Source organism: Panthera onca, chromosome B1 (genome assembly GCF_046562875.1).
Source record: "Panthera onca isolate mPanOnc1 chromosome B1, mPanOnc1 haplotype 2, whole genome shotgun sequence".
Lineage (NCBI taxonomy): Eukaryota > Metazoa > Chordata > Mammalia > Carnivora > Felidae > Panthera > Panthera onca.
The window spans coordinates 2575810-2596288 of record NC_138342.1 but is presented as its reverse complement, the minus strand read 5'-3'; the positions used below and the strand labels follow the sequence as shown (position 1 = coordinate 2596288).

Below are 20479 nucleotides of genomic sequence, written 5' to 3'. Positions count from 1 at the left end.
AAATGTGCACATCCTTGTCACCCGTGGAGGCCAGAAAGTGACACAGCAGTTATTTTGCCACAAGGAACAGCCCCTCGTCTCCAACGCCCCCCCCCCCCAGCATCCCCTACTGGGTCCACAAAGTGGGCACGCCTCCCTTTCCGAAGCACCAGGAGGTGGCTCATGGGCTCCTCGCTGCCCCAGGAAGGACTGACCGTGGCACTGGCTCAGTCCCCAGGCCGTCCCTGCGGACTGCCTGCCCCAGGCTGCTTCCCCCGCCCCCATGTGCGGCAGGTAAGCTTGAGTCTGCCCAGGAAAAGGCCAGGTAAGAAGGCTCTCGTTATCACTAAGCTCGTCTGTGTGTGTTTTGGGGGGCTGGGGGGTCCCGTGCTGAGCCCACCCTTATCAGTGATAAAGCTATCCTGTCCTCCATCTACCTGTCTCCTGGGCCTTACTTCTCAATCTGTCCAAACACAAGGAGGAGAGGGAAGTAATTCTCATAAAACCCGCTCAACAGCTGGTGGGGAAAAGAGCCTGCCCCTGAGCAGGTGCTCTGTCCCCAAACCAGGGGGCCCCTCCAGCCAGACTTCAGTAGCTAGGGGTGGTTTGCCAGACAGACTGGCCATCGTGTGACTCACAGAGGGCCACCGCATGCCCCCCAGGCCTGGGGTCCCAGGAGTACCAGGCAGACACTAAACCACGCAGACCTGGGCTGACCCACCACTTCCAGCTGTGTGACCTCGAGCAAGCGCCTTTCCGAGCCTCAGTTTGCCCCTCCAGTAGGAGCGCGGTCACGATTATGGTGACTGCCGACAATAACGTATCCATTACGCTTTGGTTTGGCTGCTCGTAATGGACCCATCACAACAAAAGAGACACAACAGGATAAAAACGCGTTTCCTGCCTAAGTAAAAAAGCGTGAAGGTGACCGATTCAGGGTGGCAGCTCCACAACGGCCTCAGGGACCCAGACTCCTGCCATCTGGTCCTCCCCATCCTCGGTGCACGGCCTCCATCCCCAAAGCCACTTCGCGGTGCAAGATGGCTGCTGGAGCTCCAGCCATTTAGGCCGTGGGACGGGCGGAGACGTTTGGAGAAGGACAGGACGGAAAAGCATGCCTTCTGCTGGTTCTGTCCCAGGGACCCATCTCATGGTCACTCTAGTGCCTGAGCGTGTCCCACGGGCACGGCAGCATTGACTGAGAAAGAGAGCCCCTCCCCTCAGATAGTTGTCATTTTGCTTGGTTATTCAAAGACACCTGAAATGTCTAGTTAAACGCCTAGGTTTTTTCAACGTTTTATCCTGCAAATCTTCCAGCGTGCAGAAGAGAAGAATCATTCGCTGAACACCCACATGCCCTACACCCAAACTGTCACCCCTTCTTAAACTTGCTGTATCTCATCTCTGTCCATTTTTCCATCCCTCTCTCTACCCATCAACCCACCCGATTTCCGTCTCTAAACAATTCGGCGCGCGTTATCATTTCCTGGAGTTCAGCCTTTACTAGAGTCTACAAGCAGCGACCACGCCAGCTTTCTGGGGCCTCGGTTACTAAGTACAAAGTGCTTGAACAGCCGTGCGGAGGCAGGGGTCCAAGGTCAAGATGTGGGCAGGGCTGATTCCCGCTGAGGCTGCCCCGGGCCTCTCCTGGCTCCTGGGGGTTCGTTCCTGGCTTGTAGATGCATCCCCTTGAATCTATGCCTTCATCCCACACGGTGTTCTTCGTCCGTGTGTCTGTGTCCAAACGTCCCCTTCTTATAGGGACACCAGTGGTACGGGACTAGGCCGCACTCTGCTTCTCGTCCTAGCTAATTACACACGCAAAGACCTATTTCCAAATGATGTCACGTTCTGATGTGCTAGGGGTTAGCACTTCTACATATGAATTTGGGGGCACACAATTCAACCCGCAACGGGACAAATATCAGAGTGCAAATAAGAGAGTTTTGACAAATGCAAATCCCATGAAGATACAAAACATGACCGTCGCCCTGGACGCTTCCTTCGGGCCCTCCTGGCCGGTCCCCGCCGCCGCGAACAACAAAAATGAGCGTGCCCTCCGCTTTTCCGTGGAACTCTGTGTGGTCTCCCTTTGGAGCTCAAAGGCATACTGGAATATTCTGTCCCAAGTTTCATCAGCTCGTGGCAATGCTCATCTGGTGAGTTTTCTGCATCTTGACGAGTAGCGCTCCTGGGAAAAGTGGAGGTCGTGCTCGTTTTTGACGCTCACGTCTCTTTGTTTTTTTAATTTTTTTGGTGTTTATTCATTTTTCTTTTAATTTTTCTTAACGTTTATTTATTTTTGAGACAGAGAGAGACAGAGCATGAATGGGGAGGGTCAGAGAAGGAGACACAGAATCTGAAACAGGCTCCAGGCTCTGAGCTGTTAGCACAGAGCCCGACGCGGGGCTCGAACTCACGGACCGCGAGATCGTGACCTGAGCCAAAGTCGGCCTCCCAACCGACCGAGCCACCCAGGCGCTCCTGGTGTTTATTCATTTTTGAGAGGGGGAGGGAGGGGCAGAGAGACGGGGAGACACGGGACCCAAAGCGGGCCCCAGGCTCCGAGCTGTCAGCACAGAGCCCGACGCGGGGCTCGAACTCACAAACGGCGAGATCACAACCTGAGCCGAAGTCGGATGCTTAACCGACGGAGCCTCCCAGGCGCCCCTGTTGCTCATATCTGAACAGGAAGGGGTACTCGAACACCAAGGCCACATCCTCCCCCAAAGTGTGACCACTCAGAACAAACGCTTAAACTATTACTCAAGAAAGCTTCCTTGAAATAAAGGAAGATGTGTGTGCCCTGTTCTTGGGTGGCCGGCCCAGAATGGTCAACGGCAGGACCCCGCCACGGAGAGATGCACCCCAGCCGCTAACTCGGGCAATGAGCGGTGAGCCCTGGTGCTTCCCTGGCCACCTGCTTCCAACCCGCGAGGGGGCTGGGCAGGGAGAGAGCGCAGGTCCAGGCCGGGCCTGCCCACACTGTCGCGGAGCGAACTCGGACAAACTCATGGTAAGAGAAGCCAATAACTCGAGCCACCAGGTCATGGACGAGACGAGGGGAGAGAGGTATTTCGGATGCAGCAGCTGGAGGGCGTGCGGGGAGGCGGCGGGCTCGGGCCTTAACACCCGACCTCTCTGCCCACAGGATGGACGCTATTTTCCTAGGGGAGAGGTTCAGGGGGCACGGGCAGGAGAGCAGGCAGGGAGCGTGGTCGCAGGTGGGGCCGGAGGCGTTCAGCCCGTGACCTGACCGTGGGCAGGAACAGGGACGTTGGGTGTGGTGTTCTAGGCCTGCTGTCTCTATCAGGGCTTTTCTGGTGGGGGTTGGAATGTTCCAGTCCCTGCCTCAGGGAAGCAGGATAAGAAATAGCCACGGGGTGTGTGGCTGGGCGAGAGGGCTCACTGACAAAATTCCTGGACTTCTCAGGTAGAGACATAGCCCTCCGGGGGCATCTGGGTGGCTCTGTCGCTTGAGCGTCCGACTCTCGATTTCGGCTCCTGTCACGATCTCACGGTTTGTGGGATGAAGCCCCACGTCCCCACGTTGCACCCCATGATCTCGCGGTCCGTGGGTTCGAGCCCCGCGTCGGGCTCTGTGCTGACAGCTCAGAGCCTGGAGCCTGCTTCCGATTCTGTGTCTCCCCCCTCTCTCTCTGCCCCTCCCGCACTCACGTTCTTCTCTCTGTCTCTCTCTCTCAAAAATAAACATTAAAAAAATTAGACATGGCACAGAAGTGCATGTGGTCCAGCAACGGTAAGCCAAGGCACCGGGGAGACACGGGGCTCCTGGCCAGCTCCGCCGGATGAGCCGTGGGTCAAAGGACAACGAGCGGACAGGCGGAAGCACGTTCCAGACGGAGCTAGAGCCTAGGAGAGCAGAGGAGGGAGGGGCCAGGAGACACAAGCTGGGCGCCACCCCTGCCCGCACCCAGACAGACACGGCCCCCAAGCACAGGGGGGTAAGTGGAGGCCCCTCCCAAGGACTGCCCCGCGAGACCACCACCACCGCGTGGGCAGAGCGGGACATCACAGCTGTTGGCGCCAACCCCCAAACAGCAGGAACGGAACCCCCTTCTGGTCCAGAGACCTCGCCCCCCACTTTAATTCTGGGCTCTGCCCCAATCCCTCCCCATGTAACGTCCCAGACACATGAACTCGGGGCCCACGGGAGCCAAAGGGACTAGGACCCCAGCATGGAAGGACCCCTCCCCCACAAGCTCAGGGTCCCCTGCCCCAAACCCAGTCATCACCGCCCGCAGACTGGCCACGTCTTCCTGGGAGCAGGGACAGTGAAGGGCCCTGGGGGTTCCCCCAGCAGGGGTGGGCTGCAGGCTCTGAGACTGCAGGTGGGGGGGGCGCCTCGCTCACGGCACGCAGGGCCACACGCTTACCACGAGTAAGGAGGAGACGCTCCTCCGGGGCCGCGGGGGGGCCCCCAGGCTGGCTGCCACAGCTGCCTCCCCGGGAATGCTCGGTGACAGGGCTCTGGCGTTCCCCAAGCCACCAGGAGAGGGAGCGTGAGCAGGGGCCATGGACAGAAGAGGGGGCAGCAAGGCCTCTGCGCCCTCTGATGGGAGACGTACGCAGGCATCATCTTTGGCCGGCTGGCCTGGGCTGGGCTTTTCCGGTCGGGAAAGAGGGTGACCAGGCAGACCCCAGAGGCAGCCCTGCAGGGCCGCGTCCTTCCCCCGGGGCCAAGAGTGGGGGCGCAGGGCGGTTCCCAGAACTCAGCCAGCTCTCGGTGGGGAAAGGCCCGATTGGTAGCGTTTGCCTCTTTCCGGGGTGTAGACTCCCACCAAAGCTGATCAGCCAGTAGTGTGCCACCGCTCACCGTCGGCTTTGAACCCGTTAGCGAAAGGCTGGAAGGAAAAAAACCTGCCTCTACAGAAGCCTGCGTATCACGGTTCATAGACCCACACGTGCCCAGCTTCCCTGGCCCCTGGCACCATGTTCCAGAAGCATCCACCCGGCCCGTCCACTGCAAGGGAAACAGAGCTGTCTTCCCCGGGGGCCAGGGAACAGAACTCAGGCAGCAAGCACAGGAGCCCAAGGTCCCCCCAGCACCAGGGCCTGCCCCCCCCCCCCCTTCCCTCCAGCCCCTCCGGCCTTCCCTCCCAGGCTGTTCTCACTCACGGGTCATTGGAAGGGCACAGCCAGGGATAGGCAGGGGTCCCACCCACCCCCGAGGGGTCCTGGTGTTGCCCTGGAGCCTCCGCCCAGCCAGGAGCTACATTCCCCCCACCCCCAGCTCAGTCCCTCCCTGACCTGAAGCTACTCTGGAGAAACCACCCTGCCTGCCCAGACGCCCCCACCTCAGGGCCCCTGATGCACTATTTACACTTAAGCAGCTGGTGTGGCACAGACGGGAAGACATCCCAGCCCCCTTTACAGATGGGCAAACCGAGGCCTGCCTGCAGAGCCGTGGAGAACAGAGCCCACACCTGGCCCTGCTCGCAAACCCCAGCCCTGCGCCCAAGGGCAGTGCAGCGGACAGGCCGCGGACAGGCCGACACACCCTGACGGGGAAGCCAGGCCTGGAGGCTAGAGCAGGCAGGGAGACCTCTCAGCCCTGCCTTGAGTGTGCTGTAGCCCAGGGGGTACCGGTGGGCCTGGACGGACCTCCACCACACCCTCATCCTGCTCCCCCTACAACTGCACCTCATGGCCGTCCCGCAGTCTGGTGTTACACTTAATTCCATCACCCCTGGAAGACCTAAGAAGGCCCCGAGACCTCCTGAGGGTAATTTTCTTTCCCAATTAGCCAACTGCTATGTTCTGAGAGATCTGAGCAGCTCCCCCTTGTCAGGGTCCTGAACCAGGATCTCGAGGCCCAAGCTCAGAGGGTCTCCAGGACCCGGGGCACAGCCTCTGGCCGAGCAAGTCCTGGGGCTGGGAGCGCAGGGGGCTGGCAGCCGGCTGGGCTGGCGGTGGGAGGAAAGTTCTGCCCCGGCCCATTTTCCTCGCCTATAAAGTGGGGAAAGGTAACTTGCTTTCTGAATTCCCAGAAGCTGAGAGCACAACATAAAAACGGTTTAGGAAGGTCGAGTTTCCCCACACACAGGAACCATTCTTGGGCAGAGTAACTGGGATTCAAACCCTGAGCTGTGGTGTTGGGCCGGCCACGGAAGCGGACACAGCCCTCCCACCTGTGAAATGGGACCTTGTCCCGCCACCACACTCTCCCCCGCGGGAAGTCAGACTGCTTCTGGGGCCAGCAGGCCAGGCGAGTGGCCAGAGCACCTCCAGCCTCCAGGCCCTGGGACGAGCCACGCCTCGGCTCGGCACGGGGGCTCCCCAGCCCGTGCTCCTGCTGCCGTGGCCACAGCCGGACGCTTAGGTGTCCCTTGCTCTACCCCTAGAGATCAGCAGCACGGCCTCCACCCGAATGCGATGATCAACTCATCTCCAGGCGATGACAACTGTCCGCTGGGGCAAAACTGCCCCCAGTTGAGAAGAAATGATCAGGAGCCAGACGGTCCCGTTTACCGTGTCTGACCCCTTCTGCAGCCTGGGGCATCTCCAGCACAGTCCTGGCCCAGCTCGGCTCCTTATGACCCCTGTCCAGCGTGTTGCGGACATCTGGCAAGGGCTTGGCAAGGAAGGAAGGGAGGCGCACAGGGAAGGTGGCCACCTCCAGGCAGGATCCCAGGACAGCCACTCCCACGTGGCCCAGCCGGCAGCGGCAGGCACAGGAGCCAAGCTGGTCCGGGGCTCCTGGAGCCGATGCAAGGCTCCCTCTAAAGAAAAGAATACAAACGTATGGAAATGAAGCCAGGCATCAGAGTGGACGCCGATTCAGAGTCAGAAAAAAAACTAAGACAACTTCCAAGTTTAGAAAACCCAAAACATGGGGCGTCTAGGGGCTCAGTCGGCTGAGCGTCCGACTTCGGCTCAGGTCATGATCTCGCGGTCCGTGAGTTCGAGCCCCGCGCCTCGGGCTCTGTGCTGACAGCTCGGAGCCAGGAGCCTGCTTCGGATTCTGTGTCTCCCTCTCTGTGTCTCTGGCCTGTGCCACGTCTCTGTCTCTCAAAAATAAATAAACATTAAAAAAAAAAAAAAAGAAAACCCAAAACATACAAAACGTGGAGGGAACGGCGTCTTTGCATCAACGAGCCGTCTGATCCGTCTCTATAATCCTTTTTCCTGCCCTTCTTGGCCACATGTTCTCAGTCATCTCCGCGTACGACAGTGTTGCGTCACGTTCCACGGAAGGAACAGAAACAGGGCCGCAGTTGCGTTTCTTCCAGCGTGGCTGGTCGAAGCGCTCTGTCTCTCCTGCGTGGTCGGGACGTGCAGAACGCAGCGCCCGGCCCACGCCCAGCCTGGATCTGGCGCCCACGCGGGAGGGTCCCGCTTGCGCAGAAAGGCGTGGTGCGTGGCGCATTGTTCCGGCCACGGCGCTTCCGTTCTGACCAGGTGTGGATGCGCGCCGGGCTGCTGACGCCTGCGCACATCCGCAAGCTGCGTGCTCGCCGCGGGGGGCACACTGATGTGCTCGCCCCAGCTCCCCATCTCCTCCCTTGCCCCGCGCCTCCAGGTCGTGATGCTGGAGGGGTGTCCTGTGCTGGGTCTTCATGTATAAAGGTGACTGCGTGGTGACACAGAGGTCAATGCCGCTGAAAGGTAAGCTCAGTGTCACAGATCCCTAGAGAAGAGAGGCCTGAGGTTCCGAGGGCCGCGGGGGGGGGGCGCCAGGCTTGGAGCAAGTGCTTTTCACGGGAAAGGAAAGGTAGGGCAGGGGAACCGCTTCGGATTGGCCAGGTAAGTACTTCCCGCAGGCTCTGCGCATGGGGCTTTCCCAGTCGTCGCTACTCGGCCCCAGGGTGACACGGACCCGAGAGACGGCAGCTTGGTGCGTGTGTCCCTGGATAAACGGGTGGGTCGGGAACGGGCTCTGGATCACGAGGGAGGCACCTGTGCGAGAAAACGCAGCAAGGGAGGGGCTGCGGGAGGCCTGCTGGCGGCGGAGGGGCGCTTGTGGTCTTCACTCCCCCCCACCCCGCCTCCTCCCTTCCCCCCCCCCCCGCCTCCTCCCTTCCCCCCCCCCGCCTCCTCCCTTCCCCCCCCCCCCGCCTCCTCCCTTCCCCCCCACCCCTCCTCCCTTCCCCCCCACCCTTCCTCCCTTCCCCCCCCACCCCGCCTCCTCCCTCCCTCCCCCCTCCTACCTCCAACACCCCCCCCCCCCCCCCCGTCTCCTACCTCCACCCCGCCCCCCCCCCCCCCCCCGCCTCCTCCCTTCCCCCCCCAGGAGCTGCGCTCCCCTCCCCAGACCACGAGGACGCTCAGGCATCAAAGAAGGTTCGCGCGTTCACGTGTTGACCGTCTCCGTAGACACCGAGGAAGCGTTCAGAAAACGCGATTTCTGCGCGAGCGGCCGAGCTAGAGGAGGGCCCGCGGCTGGGCCGGCGAAGGCCCCTCCCGGGAACCTAGAGCGCCGGTCCAAGTTAGCGGGGAAATGTCGAACGCGTTCCCTCTCGGATTGGCAAGGAAACCAAGAGGCCCGGCGGCGCCCGCTGCTCTCCGACGTCAGCCCGGATGCGGCGGTCGGCCTGCGCGGCCAGACAAAACCGCCTTTGCTCTCCGGACGTGACCGCGTGTGTGTGTGTAAGAGGCGCTAAGGAGTCTTGGGAGAAGTGACGATCGTTCGCAGTGGGTTCGGCAAAGGCGGGGGATACAAAGTCTATGTGCAGGACTCAAACTTTATCTCTATGTGGTAACAACGCTGTTGGGAACGTAAAGTTTTATAAACAGACGTCACAGCAGCAGCGAAAATATCAAAAATCTAGAACTAAGGTATAAGATCACTACCAGGAAAATTACAAAACATCACCAGAGACATTAAAGGAGATCTAAGGAATTGGAGAGACCATGTTTGTGGAGTAGAAGACTCGATACAGATTCTCCCCAAATTCATTAATTTGCTCCAAATCAATTTATAGAACCACAGAAATTTGGGGGGCACCTGGGCGGCTCAGTCGGTTAAGCGTCTGACTTCAGCTCAGGTCATGATCTCACGGTCAATGAGTTCGAGCCCCGTGTCGGGCTCTGTGCTGACAGCTCAGAGCCTGGAGCCTGCATCGGATTCTGTGTCTCCCCCTCTCTCTGCCCCTCCCTGGCTCACACTATGTCTGTCTGTCTGTCTGTCTCTGTCTCTCTCTCTCTCTCTCTCTCTCTCTCAAAAATAGATAAACATTTAAAAAAAAATGAACCAAAGAAATTTCTATCCAGATCCTACCTAAGTTTTTGTGGAACTTAACATTCTGATTCTAAGATCTACATGGAAATACAAATTCGACTCAGCAAACATTTATGGTTCCTGGTACTTGGGATACATCAGAAAATACACTCATCAGAGACCCTGCCTTGTGCAGGTTTCGTCCCAGCAGCGAGACCCTCGAGGAACATCACCCCAGGAAGCGGCTTACCCAGCATGGCCGAAGGGTAATATAATAAAGACTTTGTGGAAAATGAACAGCGGGGCAGGGTGAGGGGCAGGTGGGCTGCTGGGGGTGCGGGGGTTGGGGGAGAGTTTGCCGAACTAGCAGATGGCTGAGGGGGACCTCACTGAAGGTGACCTTTGCAAAGCACGACAACAGCTCAAACACAAAGCCAGGAAAGGTGTGAGAAGACATGTTCCTGTGGATGCCAGGGCACGTCGTGAACCCTCATAATCAAGACGGTGTGGGGTCGCTGTGGGAAAGACTAACAAACAAGCAGAACACAATTGTCTGCGTGGACCCCTGATTTAAGACGACGGTGACACAGCCCCGTGGTGGGAAAAGAGAGGGCATCTCGGTAAACATCACTGGGACGACAGGTTGCGTGTGTGATGGGGGATGAGAAATTGTGCTCCCACCTGAATCCATCCTCAAAAATGCATTCCAGCTGGATTAAAGACCGAGCCATAAAAAGCGAAGCATTCAGAAGATAACATACAAGAGTGTATTCATGATCTTGAAGTAGAGGTTGGTAAACCAACGAGAAAAGGCAAAAGCAACAGGGGAAAACTAGAGAGCCCTCGGGTGGGATCTTCCTGGGGGGGAAATCCAAATGGCTGGCCAGGGTGAGCCAGCGTGTACCTGTATCACGGCCGGAACTGTTAGCGAGCCCCCTGGGAACTGCAGAACCACGAGGTGGGGACGGCCTGAGGACATCAAGGGCCGGCGGGAACGTGGGTCGTCCGTCCTTTGACCCCCTCGGGAAACTCTGTTGCCCCATCTGCTGAACCCGAGGAAGTGCAAACCGTGTGACCCAGCAAGTCTATTCTATGTGAACTCTCCGTACTCCGTCAAGGCGCGAGCTTATACAGGCCTGTCCTCAGCAGCATTGCTGACAGTCGCGAGGTCGGGAACAAGCCAGACGGCCAGCGGACAGGGTGAAGGGAGTGCAGTGTGTTCCCGAGGCCGAATGATGTCCGGGGGCCACGAGAGCGCAGGAACCAGCGCTGCTCGGAAGGTGGGTGAGTCTCACCGACGGGACTTTGACGGAGGAAGAAAAACACACAAAGGGCACATGCGGCACGATTCCATCTCCATAAAGAGCACCCCTAAACGGTGCCACCAGTGGTGTAAGACTACAAAAAAGGTGACAAAAAGCCACTACCGGTTACCGCACGAAGGGGAAGGCGGGGCTTTGTGGTGCGGGGGCCGGTGGCCTTCTGTAGCTTCCTTAACCGGGCTGGAGCGAGGGCCGGACCCTCCCTGGAAGGCAGGGGTCCTGATGCAGTTCACGATCACTGCTATTAACGCTTTCACATGTGCCCCTTGAGGGGCCCTCAGAGCGGGCCGGGCGGCCAGGCATCTCCACTTAGAGACCAAGACTCAAGTGTCAGCGCAGAGCACTCTCTTCAAGGTCCGGGCCTGGGATCCACAGCGACTCCCTCCATCTTGAGACGACAGCCGTCAATACCAGCTGGCAACCACTTACAAGAACTTGCGTTTTCCTGCCTACTTGCCTTGGGAGGGGAGCCCCGTGAGGGCAGAGAAACCCGTGCCTGACACACAGGGAGCGCTTGGCAAAATCCGCCCTGAGGACGAACAGGCCCCTGGTTTACGGCAAACACCGTAGAAGCCGGACTTAGAAACGGGGTGCAGCGGGGCAGGAGGAGGTCGGAGAGAGTCGCCACCGTCACGCACCCTCGCCTGCCAGGTGACATCGGCCGACGTGGGTTCAGATCCTGCCTCTGCACCTGTATAGCTGTTTGACCGCCAACAAACCTCCCCTCTCTAGACCTTCGTGTCCTCACCTGTGAGCTGGGGGTGCAGTCCCGCCCTCACAGGATGCTTCCCAGCAGGGTACCAGACACAGCCCACCCCTCGCAGCCCACGCAGCCCTCACTGCCTCCCTCGTGGGCAGGAGGCCGGCGGCCCTGTCCCCATTCAGGAGACGGCCACACGGCCCCAGGAAGGGGTGTGAGCTTCCTGAGACCATGCACACGTCCCTCCCTCCCGTCATCATAAAACGAAGTCCCTTCCCCACATTCCACAGCTCGTTGAGTCAGGGCCTTGGGCACCGGGCTGCTTCGTAAAGCACTGGGTGCCCAGGTGGCGGCGGCCGGGGCACCGAGCACAGGTTCACCCCGAGACCCGGCGGCACAGTGGGGACCTCGCGGCGTGGTGGGCCTGGGGGGGGGGGAAGGGGGGCGGGGGAGAAGGGGGGCGGGGGGGCTGGGCCCAGAGCCGTTTCAAGTGCACCTGGCATCACAAAGTCAGAGTCACACAAAAGGACCTAAGTATGTGCCTCCCTGGGGGAGGCTGGTGCGCAGGGGAGGGTGAACTCTTATAAGAACGTCAATTTTTTTAAAGCCTATTTTCAGTGATTGCTGTTCTGCACCAAGTTTCAGCCTGGTGGGAGTTTCATGTCGGAACTACGAAGTGGGCGTTTATAGCGGACAAGTTAATTGTCCTTGTGTGGGGTGAACAACCGAGCGATATCCAGGTACCCGGGTGGGGTGCTTCCCGGCTCGGTCAGCACAGGATGCTCCAGGGAGGGCGAGGGGCACTGGTGCAGGGGCCCAGGGGAAGACGGGGGAGGGGTCCCCACATCCCCTCCACAGCTACCTGCCTGGGGAAGGCGTCTCCAGGCCAGCCCCCACCTCCTTGGGAACATGATGCCTGAATGGGCAGAAGCACTGGGTGCAGGGGGAGTGGGGGACCGTCTGGAGCCTGGAAAAGGAAGCTTAGAGCTGCCAACCTCAACCAGCCTCCTTTGGCCAGCAGATCCCACTTGAGTCTCTCGTGGGCCTGTTCTGGATCTGAAGTGGGTATGAGATCTTCACCATCCATTCCTTTTTCCATTGTCACCAGGGACGTGGCACCTAGTTTTTGACAAAAGGCAGCCTATTCTAGGACTGAGCTGGGAACAAGGGAGGAATTTATCCTTCATCCTTCCATCTATCCATCTGTCTTCTGTCTTCTGTCTTTCCATCAATTTATCCATAGCCCTTCATCTATGCATCCATCCATCCATCTATCCACCATCCATCCACCCACCCACCATCCACCACCCATCCATCCATCCACCCATCCATCCATCCATCCATCCACCATCCATCCATCCATCCATTCTTCCACCATCCATCCACCACCCATCCATCCATCCACCCATCCATCCATCCATCCATCCACCATCCATCCATCCATCCATTCTTCCACCATCCATCCACCACCCATCCATCCATCCATCCACCCATCCATCCATCCATCCACCATCCATCCATCCACCATCCATCCATCCATCCATTCTTCCACCATCCATCCACCACCCATCCATCCATCCACCCATCCATCCATCCATCCATCCACCATCCATCCATCCACCATCCATCCATCCATTCTTCCACCATCCATCCACCACCCATCCATCCATCCACCCATCCATCCATCCATCCACCATCCATCCATCCATCCATTCTTCCACCATCCATCCACCACCCATCCATCCATCCACCCACCCATCCATCCATCCATCCACCATCCATCCATCCACCATCCATCCATCCATCCATTCTTCCACCATCCATCCACCACCCATCCATCCATCCACCCATCCATCCATCCATCCATCCACCATCCATCCATCCATCCATTCTTCCACCATCCATCCACCACCCATCCATCCATCCATCCACCCATCCATCCATCCATCCACCATCCATCCATCCATCCATTCTTCCACCATCCATCCACCACCCATCCATCCATCCACCCATCCATCCATCCATCCATCCACCATCCATCCATCCACCATCCATCCATCCATTCTTCCACCATCCATCCACCACCCATCCATCCATCCACCCATCCATCCATCCATCCACCATCCATCCATCCATCCATTCTTCCACCATCCATCCACCACCCATCCATCCATCCACCCACCCATCCATCCATCCATCCACCATCCATCCATCCACCATCCATCCATCCATCCATTCTTCCACCATCCATCCACCACCCATCCATCCATCCACCCATCCATCCATCCATCCATCCACCATCCATCCATCCATCCATTCTTCCACCATCCATCCACCACCCATCCATCCATCCATCCACCCATCCATCCATCCATCCACCATCCATCCATCCACCATCCATCCATCCATCCATTCTTCCACCATCCATCCACCACCCATCCATCCATCCACCCACCCATCCATCCATCCATCCACCATCCATCCATCCACCATCCATCCATCCACCATCCATCCATCCACCATCCATCCATCCATCCATTCTTCCACCATCCATCCACCCACCCATCCATCCACCCACCCATCCATTCTTCCACCATCCACCACCCATCTGTCCATCCATCTGCCACCCACCCTTCAATCCTTCCATCCATCCGTCGATCCATCATCTACCCATGTATCCATTCATCCATCATCCATCCTTTCCACAAACTTTCACTGAGCAACAATTCTGGGCAACGGGAGACAGAGATGCAGGAGAAACAACTGATCTCAGAGAGCACACGGTCCAGAGGAAAGAGGACGCAGACATAGGCACAAGACAAAGATGCAAAAATGGCCAGCCTGTGGTCCACATCCTGGGGGGACAACTTGGGTCACTGGTCTGAGGAACAGAAGACTCAAGGAACTGGACGTTGTTGCCAGCAGTGTTTGATGCCCGCCATGGCAGCTGGCAGGGGAGAAGGTGGACAAAGGGGGTGATAAGCGGTAAACACGTGGTGAGGGGGTCAGCAGTGGGTGAGATTGGGGTGTGGTGAGTCCCAGCAGCTGAAGTTGCCGAGGCTGGGCACGGGGCAAGTCAACCAGACAGAGACAGGGTGGTGACTGCTGAGTGGGTGCTTGAGACTGTGTTTAGGGAGCAGGGAGAATTCACGGTCACAGTCACAACGCCTGGTGTGTGGCCATGAGAGTGGGCGACTGGCATAGTTGGGGTTCCAGAGGAGAGCAGGCCAGGGTTGTGGAGGGATCACCCACCTGGGGATGGAAACCACCAAGGACCACAAAGGGAGAAGCATTAGAGAGAGAGCAGTGCTGTTTTTGAAGGACCAGCGAGCACCCGTTTTCCATTAGAGCAGGGTCAAGGGCACGTTCCGACAAAAGGTTCAGGAAAAAGGGATGTTGCTCGTGGCTGGTCATCGGTTCAAGAGGGCACCATGGAAGGTTTTAGGGGCTAGGGAGTGGTGGGACAAGGGGTCAGAGAAGGGGGTATCCAGAGCTATAGGGCAAGAGCTGGCCTGGGGGACTTGAACTTGACATCCAGAGGGAGAAGGAGCAGACCCAGATCAGTCCTCGGGTCTGCCAGGCAGATGGCAACACGGGCCTCACTTCTGGCGGGAGCCAGCTGAGGGTGACCTTGCCACAAGGCGCCTCCTGAAGTCATGCGTTTGTTTTGCTCAGAGAGACGTCCTGCAAGCGAGCTGCCCCTGCTTTAGCAGGTGACACATTCGGCCTGGACGCACCTCTTCCTGCAACACAGGAAAGCCTAGCTGTCTGTCCTCCTGAAAGGCGGGGGCCCTCGCCCTGGGGCTCCCTGGCACCATGTTTGTGTCTGGACATACGCCCCTTCACCCTCACTCGGCTCCACCCGGAGCCGTCTGCATCCAGCCTGGGCCACGGGTGTGGGAGAAGGGTGGTTGTGCCGCTTGAAGAAGGCTTTGGCTCTACTGTGGCTTCTCTCTCCCTGCGAGTTTTAGGCCTGGTCTCCATTTTTTTTTTTATGGTTTTTTGTTTTTTTTTGAGAGAGACAGAGACAGAGTGCAAGCAAGGGAGGGGCAGAGAGAGAGGAAGACACAGAATCGGAAGCAGGCTCCAGGCTCTGAGCTGTCAGCACAGAGCCCGACGTGGGCACATGAACCGTGAGATCATGACCTGAGCCAAAGTTGGGCGCTTAACCGCCTGAGCCAACTCATTTGCATATCTGGAATATCTTTATTAAGAGACTCTTGTTGATATTTACATACTTTCTTGGTAGTGTGGCTGGGTATAGAATTCTAGGTCACAGGTCGTGATGCTTCAGCAATTTAAGATTCACTGGAACTGTTGCTATCAAAAAGTCTGAAGGTTATTTTATACCGTTTACTGATTTTTCTCCTCAAACGCTTATGAAATTTTATTTTTGCCTCCAGTGTTCTGAAATGTCACATTAATCTGCCTCAGTGTGGGTCTATTTTTATTCATTGTGAAAGTCACTTGATGGGTCCTTTCAACCTGGCAACTTCTGTCCTCTGGATCTTGAAATTTGTCTCGAATTATTTCTTCAATAGTTCTACCGCTCCTCACTTTCTCTCTCCTTTCTGAAACTTCTGTTAATCAAGCTCCAGGTCTCCTGAATTGGAAATCTAGGGTTTCTTCTTGTCTATTCTTTTCCTATCTGTCTTCTCTTCATTCCTTCAATCTCCTTTATCAGAGATTTCTTCAATATTATTTTCCTATATTCTACTTGGGTTTTTATTTCTGCTCTCATGTTCGTAGTTTCCAATAGCTGCTCTTGTTCTCTGAATTATACATATTTTCCTTCTAAGACATCGTATGTTACATGTAATTCTACAATTGCGTGTGCGTGCATGTGTGTGTTCTGTGGATCTCACACCTTCTCCTGTCTCTGTGAGGGTAACAATAGTCATTTTTGCCCCTTTTTTCTCCCTGCCTGGTTTTTGTTTTCTCTTAGTTGTTCTGTTGTTATTGCCTATTTGTTTTAGCCCCTCTATCTGTACGTGTCTCTGCCTCTCTCTTCCACATTAGGAGCTGTCCTTAGATTTGCACGAATCCTTAGCTGACTGCCCATGACCCTGCATGCTTGCATGAGACTTGTTGACGTAGGACCTCTCAGCGTAGAGTGATCTTGGTGGGACCTCGTTGGGTTAACTCCGCTACCAATATCTTTGGTTCTTTCCTATTGAGATGGTCTGACTCAACAGAAACATTTCTTCTAATCTCCGATCTGGAGGCTGAGGACCCAGCTGAGCAGGGAAAGAAGACAGGAGCCTCTACAGTCCTCATTCAGGATGATTCAGTCCCTGCTGTACATGTGCACGTGTGTATTTTGTCGTAAGAGAAACTTTATACATAATGAAACCACAGATCTTAAACATACAATTTAATGGATTTTCACGAAAAATACACCCCTCTAACCGATATTTCAATCAAAATATCAACCATTTCCATCACTCCAGAAAGTTCTTTTGTGCTTCCTTCCAGTTCATCCCCAACCACCCACCACCCCACCATAAGCAACTAATGTTCTGATACCTAGTATCATAGATTATTTTTGCCTGATCTTGAACTTCAGAAAATGCAGTCATATCCAGTGTTCCCTTTTGTTTCTGGCTTATTGAACTCTTCATAATGGTAAGACCGGTCCATATCACGTAGCAGTTCGTTTTTCATTTTTTTCTTTTTTTTATACGCGTCTACCACAATTGTTTAACCATTTTCCTGTTGGTGGGCGCTTCAGTTGTTTAAAATCTTTGTCTGTCATGAATAAAGCTGCCAAAAACATTCTTGTACAGTCTTTTTATAGATACATGTTTTGATTTATCTTGGGCAACTTAGGAGTGGAATCGCTAGGCTTGATGTGTTCTTTCCAGCTCAGCTCTTTTTTAATTAAAAAAGATTTTTTTTAAGTTTATTTATTTTGAGAGAGAGAGTGCATGCGCATGAGTTGGGGAGGGGCAGCGAGAGAGGGAAAGGGAATTCCAAGCAGGCTCCTTTCTGACACGGTGCTCCAGCCCACAAACCGTGAGATCATGACCTGAGCTGAAACCAAGAGTCAGATGCTTGACTGACTGAGTCACCCAGAAGCCCCTCCAGCTTAGCTCTTAACTCAGGCAAAGGACTCAGGGAGCAAAGCATCCTGATGGGAACCGAAACTTCCCCTCAAGCAATAGCAGCTGCCCTGGGGCTAGTAAGACCCCTCCTTTCCTCTCCCCCCACCCTGGCCACTGACCCCAAGACAGTGATCATCCTGACCTTCACTGCCCAGCCGCATGGACCCACCAACCTTTATCCCACATTTCCTCATAGAAAGCTGGCTGTATCTCCAGCACTTTGGAGACAGTGTTTGAGCCCCTCGTCCGCTTTCTTCCGAGTGTTGTCCTCCTGCAATAAATCCCTTTCCTGTTTCCCCACCACTCAGCTCTCTGCCTTTGGATTTTGTCAGCAGCCGAGTGGCCAAACCTGGTCTGTTTGGAACCCCCCGAGTCGGGTGCTCTCACACCCCTGCACCCCGGTTACAAATTCATAGAACTGAGCCAATTGGATTGGGTCATAGAATAGGTATTTAATTGTATAAGGAACCGACAAAGGGTTTTGCCAAGGGGTTGAGCAGTTTCCACTCCCACCGGCAAAGTATGAGAGCCTTAGTGGATTCATATTTTTCTCAACATACGACGTTGTGAACCTAACTAATTTTGGCTTTTCTCGTGGGCATGAGGCAGTGTGCTGAATACTAGGGATACGGGGGAGAGCGTCCTTACATTCTTTTTAAGGTGAAAGTGCTCAACATTTCCCCAATGAAGTATGATGTGCATTCTGCATTTTTTGTAGATGCCCTGATTCAACTGAGAAGGTCCCCTTCCGTTGCTAGTTTGCTGAGTGGTTTTATCGCAACGAACGGGTATTGGGCTCGTCGAGCACTTCTGCTTATTTGTGAATGTTACCCATTGGGTTTTTTTCTCTTTTATTCTATTAATAAAGAGAATTACATGGACCCATTTACAAATATGAAGCCAAACTTCTTTATGTACTGTGGAATCCCATTGGCTAATATTTTGTTATGGATTTTTGTGTTCGTGTCCGTGAGGAATGTTGGTCTGGAGTTCTTTTGATCAGACTTGTATTTTAAAAGGCTAATTCTGTGGGCGCCTCGGTGGCTCAGTTGGTTAAGTGTCCGACTTCAGCTCAGGTCTTGATGTCACGGGTTCGTGAGTTCAAGCCCCGTGTGCTGACAGCTCAGAGCCTGGAGCCTGCTTCGGATTCTGTCTCTGTCTCTCTCTCTCTCTCTCTGTCCCTTCTCTGCTCGTGCTCTGTCTCTGTCTCAAAAATAAACACTAATAAAATAAAAGAAAAGAAAAGGCTAATTCTGGTTGCTGTATCCAGAACAGGACTCCTCAGGAAACAAGGTAGAAGCAGAGAGGCCAATAAGGAGATCTTGAATCTGTCCAGATGAGAGGCGGCTCAGTAATTAGGTGACTTGGCAAGTCAAACTCCATCTTGTGGCCTTCACTCGTCAGTCTGTGAAACAAAGACGGAGTACAAAGGAGTTGCTTATAGGAAGCAGGGTAGGGCAAGAAGTTATTAGCAAAATAAAAGAAAGGTTTGTTTCAGGCAAGGTCACCTTCCCTTAGGCGAAGGGCTGGTGTCTTACTACATACTTGATCTCAACATCCTTTGGAGGATGGAGTTTTATTTCACTGGTGCTGACCGGAAAATTCCTGGCTGGCCAGTTGAAACTACATTTCTGGGGGAGGGTGGAACTCCAGTTAGGTTAGATGTTCAGCCCTGGTTTGGTGGCCTGGCCTACCACGACTCCATTTTCGATCTGAAGTTTTCTTGTTAACGGAGGTGGCCATATGATTGCTTCTAGGCAGTAGAACGTGCGCAAAAGTGATAGGCCTGGCTCTCCGACTCCCTCCCCTGTGATATCCTCTGTGCACTCTCCCCTCGTGCCCAAGGGGAAGCGATCTTAGAAGCCCCGTGTTGACAATGGGGCAGCCTGGGTCCCCTTATCACCACCCAGGGGACAACTGCCTGTTGATCAGTCTCGAGCAGGGAAAAGAAAAAACCTCTATCCTCTTGGGGCCTTTATGCATTTTGGAGTTTGTTATAATAGCCTAAGCTAAGTAATAAACAGGATAAGTGCGTTAAATGCTAACAGCAGCTGGAACTTGCGCTCTGGCTAGAATGGAGCACAGGGACTGAATTTAACCTTTGTTGGAAACAAAACTGAACAACTGAACAAGACATACGAAATGATTGCTCCCACGATGCTAGGCATCAGGCGGGAAGGGTAGCAAAGCACTCCTTGACCGTGACCCTTTCGGACAACACAGGGCCCAATTGTAAAGTCCCGGAGGCAGGATTCCTCCCAAGAGGCCCAGGTACTCTCCACCCCCTTCCTTTGTCCTCCTCTTCCCTCCTGTGGGGATGTCCTCCCTTCAAGGCACAACACTGCCACCCTGGGAGGCCTTTCAGGTCCTTCTTAGCAGATGGGTTCACCCTGCCCCTTCTCCAAGCCCCAAAGCCCCTAGCTGGTGCCCGTACTCAATCATCTACCTCAAGCTACCCGAGGGCAGCGGCCTGAGGTTGGCTCCAGGGCACCACCCAACCCCGACACGCGGGCTCCCTAGGGTGAACTTTGCTGTAACAGGGTGGGGAGAAATGAAGCAGGTACACACGTATCTCTAACACAGAAAAAGTGCGCGGAGTTAACTGTTAGGGATGCAGTTCGAAGACACTGTTGGGGTGCAGGTGCCCCCCAGTCTGGGGGAAAGGCTTCGGCGGGGCGGGAATGAGAAGCCCAGACACCTGGACCGCCCTGGGACTCAGCTTGCCTTCCTCTGTCGAGTGAAGGAGTGGGCTGGGTGGTTCGAAGCGTCCTGACCGCCAAGCAGGGGCCACCTTCCAGGAAACCCACAAGGAAGGCTCCCTGTCAATGCCGCTGACACGGGAACATATCTAAAGTTTCAGCCAGACAGGGTCCCCGTCTCTGAACTGTCTACTCTCCCTGCGGAGCAGATGGGACAGGGGCCCGGGGCCATCCCGGACTCCGCGGCGCGCGTGGTCAGGGCTCGACCCTCACTCAACCTCGCAAACCCAAGGAGGGCAGCCCAAGTCGCACTCCGCCTAAGCACGGGCGCCCGGCATCACGAGGCCGCGGCGTGGTTGTCTAGGAAACACTCACGTGCCCCCGCAGGGCTTCGCGGGCCTCGTAGTCCGCCGGCGGCCTCGCCTGGGCCGACCGCACAAGGAGGGACTACAACTCCCAAGAGGCGGCGCGGCGGGGGCGGGGCCGGCGCGCGG

At 55.8% G+C, this 20479-nt stretch overlaps 1 long non-coding RNA gene across 1 annotated transcript; it reads right to left on the bottom strand.

The window, feature by feature from the left end:
* Positions 1-1144: 1144 nt before the first annotated feature.
* LOC132676522 (uncharacterized) lies at positions 1145-7618 on the bottom strand. The gene is made up of 3 exons (XR_009609041.3): positions 6743-7618; positions 4377-4844; positions 1145-2170 (listed from the first exon to the last, which is right to left on the bottom strand). It is a non-coding gene; the product is annotated as an uncharacterized LOC132676522 (long non-coding RNA).
* Between the last annotated feature and the right edge of the window lie 12861 nt (positions 7619-20479).